We start from the raw sequence: 11,258 nt of genomic DNA, 5'->3' as shown, positions 1-11,258 counted from the left end.
TTCCTGTCAGGCCATGGATGCCTTAGATGGTACCTACATAGGTTTGAACTAGTGCTAAACCCCGTTCGCCGGTAGCCCATCGGTGTCTGGATGCAGATTTCCACCCTACTGGAAAAACACCGCCTACAAGGTACTCTCCAAAATGTTATGCCGACGGCTAACACCAATTGCAAGAGACTTCGTGGGGCAGTACCAGCCAGGTTTTACGCTCCACCACGGACCAGGTATTCGCCATTCGTCACTGCAAAGGCCTTAACAAGCTCTGCCAACCCTGCGGATTGGAGTGACATAAGGCACAATGCTGCACGAACCCTCCCAATTGTTTGATTTGTTCCAGCAAAGCTGTGAACAGCAAGCACCCCATGGGGGGGTTCGAAGTGCCCGGCGTTTAAGCGTGCTGCAAAATCACAGTGCAGGTAACGCAGCTAAACCTAAACCACTGTGATGTAGTCCAGCAACTGCTGTGTCAGACAGTTGCTGAATGGGAGAGGGATATAGCCATCATAGCGCATCCTTACCGGGTACCTGCCAGGAACGGTAATTGGGTCCCCGATAGGTCTAAAATGGCGGCGATATGAACAACGGGGAAATACCTAGTCCAAGAGTTGGTGTTTTCGACACACGAAGGCTTCGTCATTGCCAAAGTCAACGAGGTCTTCTTCTACAGCTGCTATGTGCCTCCTCGATGGTCGAACGAGCAGTTCGGTCGTATTACTGGATTGTTTGACGGCTAACTTGATGGGGCGTAGGCCGGTGGTGATAGCGGGGGACTTCAACGCTTGGACCGTAGAATGGGGAAGCCGTTCCAAGAATCAACGGGGGCAGATCCTGCTGGAATCACTGGCCATGCTGGATGTGGATTTGGCCAATTACATTGGGCCACGTCGTAAAATTAGGAGGAAAAAAATATTTTCACTATAATGATAATATTTTAGGATCAAAGTGTCTTCAGTAAAGTCAAAGCTTATTATTTAAGCTTTATTTTGAAGTTTGTTGCAATAGGGTGTCCCCACTACATTTTGAGATATTTTTTTTAACTTCTATATTTCTAATTTTAGCATTGTACGATGTTCTAGAAAGTTGTTCCTTATTTAATTTTGACGCACTTCGCTGAAGAAACCATTTTTGTACGTCGTTTGTATCATTTGTTAAAATAATTTTAAATAATTATGTTAGGATAATCCTAATAAATCAATATTTTGATTGTAACTTTTGAGTTTTAATTTTTATCGAATTGACGTCTTCTACAAAGTTTTAGAGCATAAAAAATGCACGTTTTGGTTACATAACCAAGAAAATTAATTGGTGGATTGCAGTGATATCACTGTTTTTCTTGAAAAAATCCGTTGTTTTCAAATACCTGTATTTTCGAATGGGGGAAAAAGGGGGATCCATTTTCCCTGGGTTAGACAGAGGAAGGGCTGAGGATTGCTCTGCATATTTTGGTATTGGGGAATTTAAGGGAATTTAAGGTTTTTCCATCATTGAAAAAAATGGCTTTGTGTACGAGGAAATCAAAATCATCAGTTCTAGAAGTGTTATAAAACCGAAAATTCCGCCCAATTCGTCAAAAACAAAATGTTTATAGTAATCATAACTTCCTTATATATTTCCAGCGCATTTTCACTCAATATACCGATTGGTAGAATAACATGTTCAATAATATCAACGCTTATCAACGTGACAACTTCACTGAACAGACCGTAATCGTAGGTTGTTTACATCACTCGTTCAATCGATTTTACTTTAAAATCGTTAGGGTGGTATGGAAAATTAGGTTTTTCGAGCGTAGTTTTTTATTTAACTTTTATCTAGATATTTATTAGGGTGGTTCAAAAATTTTATTTTTCTCCACACCGATCACTCAATTCTGTTTCTGAAATTGGATAACAACTGATTTAGGAATAAGGAATAAGTATGGGGAAGTGGATTTTTCATCCTACTGATTATGGCGCTTTCCCATACAGCGCTGGTGAAAAAAGAACCCACATGGCCAAAATCGCACGTTGATTAATTGTTCCAATAATTAATAATCGGTTTTAATCCAGCTTGCGAATCTTTGGTTATGATTATTGAACTTCTCGAAGCGCATCACTTATACGTGCAGTACAACATAGTAGCCTGATTCTGTCAGTGCTATATTTCGCGTGAAGAGCAGCAATGTTGCCTGTGAAGTAGTTTCGCTAATTATTACTAAATATTCGAACGATTATCCAAGTGATAATTCTTTAGGGCTCCTTTTGGCTATGTGGCTTTTGGCTGTTTTCGCCAGCGCTTAATTGGAAAGCGCCATAATCAGTATGATGAAAAGTTCACTTTGCCCATACTAATTCCCATGCAAATTTGAAACGGTTCCTGCTAAATCAATTTGCGGAGGACACTCAGAACATGGGACAGAATTGAGTGATCGGTGTGGAGAAAAATAGAATTTTTGAACCACCCTAATATACTTCTAGATGAAAATTAAAAAAAAAATGCGTTGGAAAAACCTAATTTTCCGTACCACCCTAGCGATTTAAAAGTAAATTCGATTGAACGAGTGATGTAAACAACCTACGATTACGGTCTGTTCAGTGAAGTAACGTTGTAACGTTGATAAGCGTTGATATTATTGAACATGTTATTCTACCAGTGGCGTAGCCACGGCGGTGGTTTTGTATGTATGTATGTATGTAGTTAGCCACCATCCTAGCTTGAGTCTTGCTCTGCATGCGGTTCCATTTGACATTAAGGTCAAATTTCACGATCATTATGAATTCAACATTTTGCTGGACCTGTAAGCAGAGACACTTACACGAAACCCACGGGAAAATAAGAATCTCCTTCCAGCAGAATGATCCAACAAAAAGAACAATGAAATTTGCAATACTTGTCAAGCTTTCCACGGGATGGTTTGTTAGAAGAAGGGCGCGTCAACTGGTTAACAACTGTTGGAGATAAAAGTAATAGCAGCTAGCGACTAATATTTTCCTTCCTTGACTCCGATTGGCTACCACTTCGTTGTCCAGTTGTAACTTCATTGATGCCCTGATGCACCCTCCCAACCCCATCTCAAATACAGTCAAATAAGTTATATTGTAAGTAAAATTTGGTCATATGTAGAAAATATATGAAATAGTGATCTTGCAGATAATCCTGTAAAGCTACTGTGCTCCAACACTGCCAACACTGAAACATCAATTTCATCGTTAACTTAAGCTACAATTAACTACTTCCTATAATCACAACTTAATACATTAGTGTTTCGGTTGAAGCGTACCGCTATCTCTGGACCTCGATCCTGTATCGGAAAAAAAAATCTCTGTCGGCATAAGCATTCATTGAAAAAATGATTATAGATATATACAATATAAAAATAAAATGAAATTTAAAAATAAAATGAAATGCTTGCCAAAAAACTAATAAGACAAATTCACTGAAAATATTGAATATAATGAATTATAAAACACGTAGATGAAACATAAATTATATTTAATACTAGTCGACGCAGCAGACGTTGTCCTGACTCCTGCATAGTAGGCAAAAATGCGCGTTGTTAACTGCCCATGCGAAACTTCTACACGAATAATAATTTTAGTATTTCACGATGTAATCTACCTTACTCGTGATTTTCGCATGAGGAAACATCTTATAAACCCGTCGGACATGATAACGAACATATCTGCTGAAGGAATGAAGACAATCTATTCAGCCGCTCACGAATCACGCGTACACGAACACAGACCATTTCACCTTTATATCTAAAGATATAGAAGAAGAGGATAAATAAACAATATATGTTGAAGAAACAGCTTTTTGTGAATAATGCAATGATCTATTATCCGAGATTGCCTTTTTTCATTAGGAATGAATTTAAGAGCTGAAAATACAAATTTTAGAAAAAAAAAATGAAATATCCTCATAACACTATTCCTGGAAATATAAATGAATGATGTTTTTATTATCATATCATATTATAATTTATCAATCATTGCAGAATCCTTGTTGAAAGTATGTATGTAGCTGGCCACCATCCTAGCTGGAGTCCCACTTCGCATGCGGTTCCACCTAACAGCAAGACCAATTCTTCTTGAGTTCTCAACTGGATCTGTAAAGCTGAGTGTTCGAATCCAATCATTACATAACGATACCGATGTCTCTCTTACTGTACCTGAGGTGTTTGAGTTTATCGTATTTTTATAAATAATATATTTTATTTTATATAGAACTCTTCAAACAAAATAAAATAAAATGATAGTAACGACCTCCCTTCCTCCCTCACTTCAAAACTTCTACTTTTATCAACTTACATATTATTGTTTACTTCAAAATTCTCTTTTATACCGACATTAAATACTCAAGATCTTTAAATCAAGCTGTTCGTTACTATCATTTTTGTTTTGTTTTGTTTTTTTTTTCTCTTAATGCTTTCCATTTATTTTTTTGTTTATTTTGATTTTATTTTATTTCTTTTTTATTTTAAAGTCTTTTCTTAATTTTTATTTTTTATTTTTTGTTTTTTTTTTTATTTTTTTTATTTATTTTTTTTTTACATTTACTTATTTTTTTTTGTTGTATTAGCATTCAGATCCGAGCCCTCTTTCATTATTATTAATTGTGTCCCAATTAAAAACTGAATGCTGATACAAATGCAGTCGGCATCAAGGCTTTTAAGGCTTTTGCTGTATCCGTGTTATTATATCCCCCTTTTTTTTCGGATATTCTTTTACGTGACCACTATTAAACTTCTCTCACAATCAACTACCATCCATACTATTCGTACTTCTGTTATTTCTTTTCCTTTCATACTCTCGGTTGCTTCCTGCTCTTCTTAATAGGAACGTATTCTTGATGAACGGTTGACGATTGAGTGCTCTCAAATACATTCTTTGTTTATTTCTCTACTTATGTGTTTTCTTCTGAACTGTCCTCCCCTTCGGAAATTTCGCTAGCTTGCTCCTTGTATACCTCTTCTGCTTTCTTTTTTATTTTATCCCTATCTTTTGCTAGCTGCTTCCAATTATCTTCATTCATTCCATCGTATCTGTTGAAATCTTGTTGTAACGAATCTTTCCATGTGAAGCTTGGTCTTCCATGTTTTTTCTTTTCAAGGTTCAAACGCATTGCTATTTTAATTGGATGCTTTTCTGCTCTTCTTTCGATATGTCCAAAGTAACTAATTCTGTTCACTCTTACTCTTCTGTTGATCGTTCTTCCTTTCAGTTCTTTGCGTACGGTAAACTTACAGCTATCTGTTTTTCTACACTGATTCCAAATATCCTTCAATATTTGCTTCTCGTACCTTCCTAACTGCATTCTGCTCCTTTTGGTTAGGGTGGCCGTTTTAGTATATTATTTAGTATATAGATGGTGCCATCACTGTATTGTAGATTAGTTTTCCAATTTCCCACGTCGGTTTATATTTCTTGCAAAATTCTACCACTATTTTTCATTACTTTTGCTGCGTTCACACATCTTTGTCTAGTCGTCGCTGGTCGATTCAGAGTATCTGTAAACCACGTACCAAGATACCTCATTGACTTTTCCACCTTATACCTTCTACCGTTTAGCTCTACTGATTCTGGTGTAGCTACCATTGAATTAGGAGCACGGATTAGTATTTGGCTTTTATCATTGTTGATTGCCAGTCCTACATCACTCAAGGCATCCTCGAGTGCTTTAAGTATTTTTTTCAATTCACCCCGATTTTTCGCTATTATCAATATGTCATCCGCGAAGATCAATATTAAGGGGGTTTTCAAAGATCCTTTATCCATCATGTTTAGCTCAGGAACTTGTTCTTTCACTTTTCTCATAAAACCCCCCCAGAGACAAACTTTTTAGAAGACATTTTTTTTTTCGAAAAAAAAAATGTTCAGAAATCCCCCCCGAACCAATTTTCTGGCTACGCCACTGTATTCTACCAATCGGTATATTGAGTGAAGGTGCGCTGGAAATATATAAGGAAGTTATGATTACTATAAACATTTTGTTTATAGTAATTGGGCGGAATTTTCGGTTTTATAACACTTCTAGAACTGATGATTTTGATTTCGTCGTACACAAAGCTATTTTTTTCAATGATGGAAAAACCTCAAATTCCCCAATACCAAAATATGAAGAGCAATCCTTAGCCCTTCCTCTGTCTAAACCTGGGAAAATGGATCCCCCTTTTAACCCATTCAAAAATACAGGCATTTGAAAACAACGGATTTTTTCAAGAAAAACAGTGATATCTCTGCAATCCACCAATGAATTTCCTTGGTTATGTAACCAAAACGTGCATTTTTTTTATGCTCTAAAACTTTGTAGAAGACGTCACTTCGATAAAAATTAAAACTAAAAAGTTACAATCAAAATATTGATTTTTTAGGATCACCCTAACATAATTATTTAAAATTATCATAACAAATGATACAAACGACGTACAACAATGATTTCTCCAGCAAAGTGCCTCAAAATTAAATAAAGAACAACTTTTTAGAACATTGTACAATGCTAAAATTAGAAATATAGAATTTGAAAATTATCTCTCTTGCAGCAAATTTCAAAATAAAGCTTAAATAATAAGCTTTGACTTTGCTGAAGACGCTTCGATCCTAAAAAATTACCATTATGGTGAAAATAATTTTTTCCTCCTAATTTCACGACGTGGCCCACTGTGCAATGTCGGTACCAAAAGTACCTACAGCTGGAACGGGGCCGAGTCGATTATCGACGTTACGTTCTGGAGCCCTGGCCAAACGAGTAGTTTGAACTGGAGGGTAGATGATGGCTATACTCACAGCAACCACCTGGCGGTTCGCTACAGTATCGACTATATGACCAGCAGTCAGCGGACGGAAGAAGGGGGAGGCCTAGCCCTCGTATGTGGAAGACATCATACTTCGACGACGAAGTGTTTAAGGAAGCGCTCCGCCGCGAGCACAATACTCTCGGTCTGAGCGGCGAGCAGCTGGTAACAGTACAGTCGTGTGCATGCGATGCCACCATGCCTAGGAAAGTCCACCCTAGGAATGGGAGGCCACCGGCTTACTGGTGGACTCAAGCAATTGCGAACCTGCGCAGCGCCTGCCTACGGGCACGGAGGCGGATGAAGCGAACATGCACAGAAGAGGAGCGTGTTGAATGATGGATGGCGTTCGTGGCTGCTAGAGCCGCTCTGAAGACTGAGATTAGATCAAGCAAAATAGCCTGCTTCGAGGGCCTATGTCAAAGTGCCAACGCGAATCCATGAGGTGACGCCTTTAGGGTCGTAATGGCCAAGACACGTGTGGCGATGGCCCCTACAGAGCGGTCTCCAGAGTTGCTGGAGAGGATCATCACGGGGCTCTTCCCACGCCATGACCCAAGCCCCTGGCCTCATTTTGTGGAGCTGCCAGGGACACGGAGGCGGGTCGGAAGTGCGTTGACATAACCTCAGGGGTTCCGCAAGGTTCCATACTGGGTCCGGTGTTATGGAACGTCATGTACGACGGTGTCTTGAGGTTGAAGTTCCCGGCTTCGCTGACGATATTACGCTGGAAGTCTACGGCGAATCGATCGAAGAGGTGGAGTTGACTGAGGTGGTTGTTGTTAACAACCGAAAGTCGGAGCAACAAGCGGTGATAAGGGCAGGCAACTGCGCGGTCACCTCTGAACGCTCTATCAATCTCTTGGGGGTAATGATCGACGATAAGCTCACCTTTGGTAGCCACGTCAATTACGCCTGCAAGCGTGCCTCCACAGCTATAGTGGCATTGTCCCGGATGATGTTCAATAGCTCTGCGGTTTATGCCAGCAAGCGCAAGCTTCTGGCTAGTGTCGCTCTGTCCATACTGACGTATGGGGGCCATACCTTGGGGTACGGCTCTGCGTATTAACTGCTAAAGAACGAAGTTAGAAAGTACATATATACTCATATGCCTAAGAGTTGCGAGTGCGTACCGTACCGTGTCGCACGATGCACTTTGCGTCTTCACCGGTACGATGCCTATTGACATCGTTTTCGGTAAAGACATAGAGTGTTTCGAAATGCGCTGCACGAGAGGCATCCGTAGGACTGTCAGGTTGGCCTCAATGGTTAAATGGCAGCGTGCGTGGGACAGTTCCACTAAGGGTAGATGGACACATAGGTTGATACCGGAGATAGGTACTTGGGTCAAGAGGCGCCATAGGGAAATCACTTGCCACCTGGCCCAGGTCTTTACAGGCCATGGTTGCTTCAGACAGCATCTACACCAGGCATTGAAAGCGTGAGTGAAGCGGACGAGCAGTGATCTAATTCAATCATAGTATCCTATGCCAGTGACTGAACAGCCTTGTTCAGATGGATACCAAACAACGATTATGGGCGATCGTTGCTGCGTAAACAAAGAGCAACAGAGTTCGCCAAGTCAAACTTGATATGATATCCAGGGAAGCTACGACTTGAGTATTTGTGTTATGCTTGCTCTACTGGAATAAAACCAAAACACATCAGGTGTTCTGCTTTATTCACTCTGCTTTCAAGTTGCTGGGATGGAGGAGAGATGGTATCAAAGCCTCCCATGCAGTGTATCAGAGTTCCATTTTCATAGCGGACTTGAAACTTTTCCTAATATCTGAAAAGATTTTTCTAACAGCGTGTGGTAACAACACTCATTGTTAGGTTAGGATTTGTCTCGCTCAGTTGTCTCGCAGTTGTCTGCAGTCCTGCCTCCCTCGTTTGCTGTTGGAGGTGACCCCTAACCCCGCACTTCCTGGGCAACCCAGGATGTCTGTTGAGCAGATTCCTCCTCTATTGTTTAGGAAGAAAAAAAACATACATACACACGGATAGACAGACATGTGCTCAGCTCGTCGAGCTGAGTCGATTGGTATATAATACTATGGGTTTCAGAGGCTTCTATAAAAAGTTCGTTTTCGGAGTGAAATGATAGCCTTTCGGTACAACTTAGTTGTACGAGAAAGGCAAAAACATAGGTAAGTCAATCAGTCAAAGGACTCATTCAAGAATATTTTACGTATCCGAGAATATTTCTGAAACAAATGAATCATATGAAAATCACAAAAATACCACAAAAAGCTGCAAAATAAATCGCACTTCTAGATAAAACCTCAAGCTTTCGAATCAAACACTATATATTCCTTCCAAATCTACAAAATATAATTTCAGAATAACGGTTACAATGTTAGTTTAAAATATTGAAATAAATTCAGAAATGTAAAAACGGTAAACATGATCTATAAGAAAATAAGGGAACGAAAAAAAAAATTGATCTGAACTAAATTTTATATGAAAGCGTTAAGAATCCACCAAAAAAATGAAAATGTGGTTTCTGGATAACCCCTAATTGTTTCCGAGGAATTCGCAAAAACTTCCTCAAATTCCTGAAATAAATCCTGATTTACAATTGATCATAACTCAGGGTGTTACTCAGAAGAAATAATGGCTTAGCAAACAGTAATCGAAGAGTTCTCTGATGTTGCGAAACCACCATTTTCCGAATTTTAAATTCCAATTGACTTGTGAAAAGCGCCAGTTTCAGCGTGTTATTAGAAATCCACACTTAGCCAAGCCTGAAATGATCAAAAACTGTTTACACGACCTCCCTCGACACCCATTAATTGACATTCAAATGTCGCTTCCCGAATACCAGCCGCTTCAGCCACTGTTATTTCAACTTCAAAATGTTTCTATCGTGCAAATACATGTTCATGTTAGTGCCTCGTGCAAACAAAACATCATCGAGTTATTACCTAAAACCTAAAACATACTGTGAAAATTTAAACAAATCTGCAATATCCGACGATTTCGTTGCAGATGATTATGATGACGGGCGCGGGACGAAGCAAGAGGCTCCAAGAAGCAACTGAAGATGCACGTTCATACTAAATATTAGAAGCATCATCGTAGAAGAGGAAAAAAACAGCCATCCAACCAACGATCTCCGACTTTGCTTGGTACTATTTACTGCCTTCTGAACTATAATAGCCCCTGTAGAAAAAAAAAGAAGCGACCCGAAGATCGCGCGCCGCTGTGCACACGGAGAAGAGATTCGCGCAATAACCCCCAACAAATGGCAATACGTGCCGTACCCTAGGCACGGTGTGTCTAGAATGCGTATTATATTTGCTAATTATCTAATACATGCATTCATCTCTTAGACTAGGTGTTCCGTGTTTTCTTAACACTATCATCCTTATTTGCTATGTTACGCTTTTAGTTATTATTAATACATTTCAATTGCCTCTGGCAGTTAGAATTTTTTCCTCTGGTTGAATTGAACCATGTAGGAATTACAATGTTTTCAACTTAAACTAAACTTAACCTATTTTATACTAAGGGTACAAGGAGTTAATCGTTGCAATAGAAGATTGCAACGAAATTGGAAATTATTTTGTTGGACATTTGTTGCAATGTCTCAATATTAGAAATTCTATGAAGTTCATTGGTACTATACCACGGAGGCAACTTCAGAATCATTTTCAAAATTTTATTTTGAATCCTCTGGAGTGCCTTCTTTCTGGTATTGCAGCAACTAGCCCATATTGGCACAGCATACAACATGGCAGGTCTAAAATTTGTTTGTAAATCAAAAGTTTGTTCTTAAGACAAAGTTTTGATTTTCTGTTTATAAGTGGATATAGGCACTTAATATATTTGTTACATTTGGCTTGAAGGCCTTCAATGTGATTTTTAAAAGTTAATTTTGATCTAGCAGAAGTCCTAAATATTTAGCTTCGCTAGACCAATTAATTGGAACCCCATTCATAGTGACAATATGTCTGCTAGAAGGTTTCAAATAAGAAGCTCTCGGCTTATGTGGGAAAATTATAAGCTGAGTTTTGGAAGCATTCGAGGAAATTTTCCATTTTTGCAAGTAAGTGGAGAAAACATCCAAACTTTTTTGCAATCTACTACAAATGACACGAAGGCTTCGCCCTTTGGCTGAAAGGCCCGTGTCATCTGCAAACAAAGATTGTTGACACCCTGGTGGTAAATCAGGTAAGTCAGAAGTAAAAATGTTATACAATATGGGCCCCAGTATGCTGCCTTGGGGGACACCAGCCCTTACAGGCAATCTATCAGATTTAGTATTCTGATAGTTTACCTGCAGCGAGCGATCTGATAAATAATTTTGGATCAGTTTAATGATGTACAGGGGAAAATTAAAATTCATCAATTTTACAATCAAACCTTCATGCCAAACACTGTCAAATGCTTTCTCTATATCAAGAAGAGCAACTCCAGTCGAATATCCTTCAGATTTGTTGAGCCGAATTAAGTTCGTAACTCTTAATAACTGATGAGTGGT

This window comes from Armigeres subalbatus, chromosome 1 (assembly GCF_024139115.2).
Source record: "Armigeres subalbatus isolate Guangzhou_Male chromosome 1, GZ_Asu_2, whole genome shotgun sequence".
NCBI lineage: Eukaryota > Metazoa > Arthropoda > Insecta > Diptera > Culicidae > Armigeres > Armigeres subalbatus.
This window is presented reverse-complemented; position numbering follows the sequence as displayed.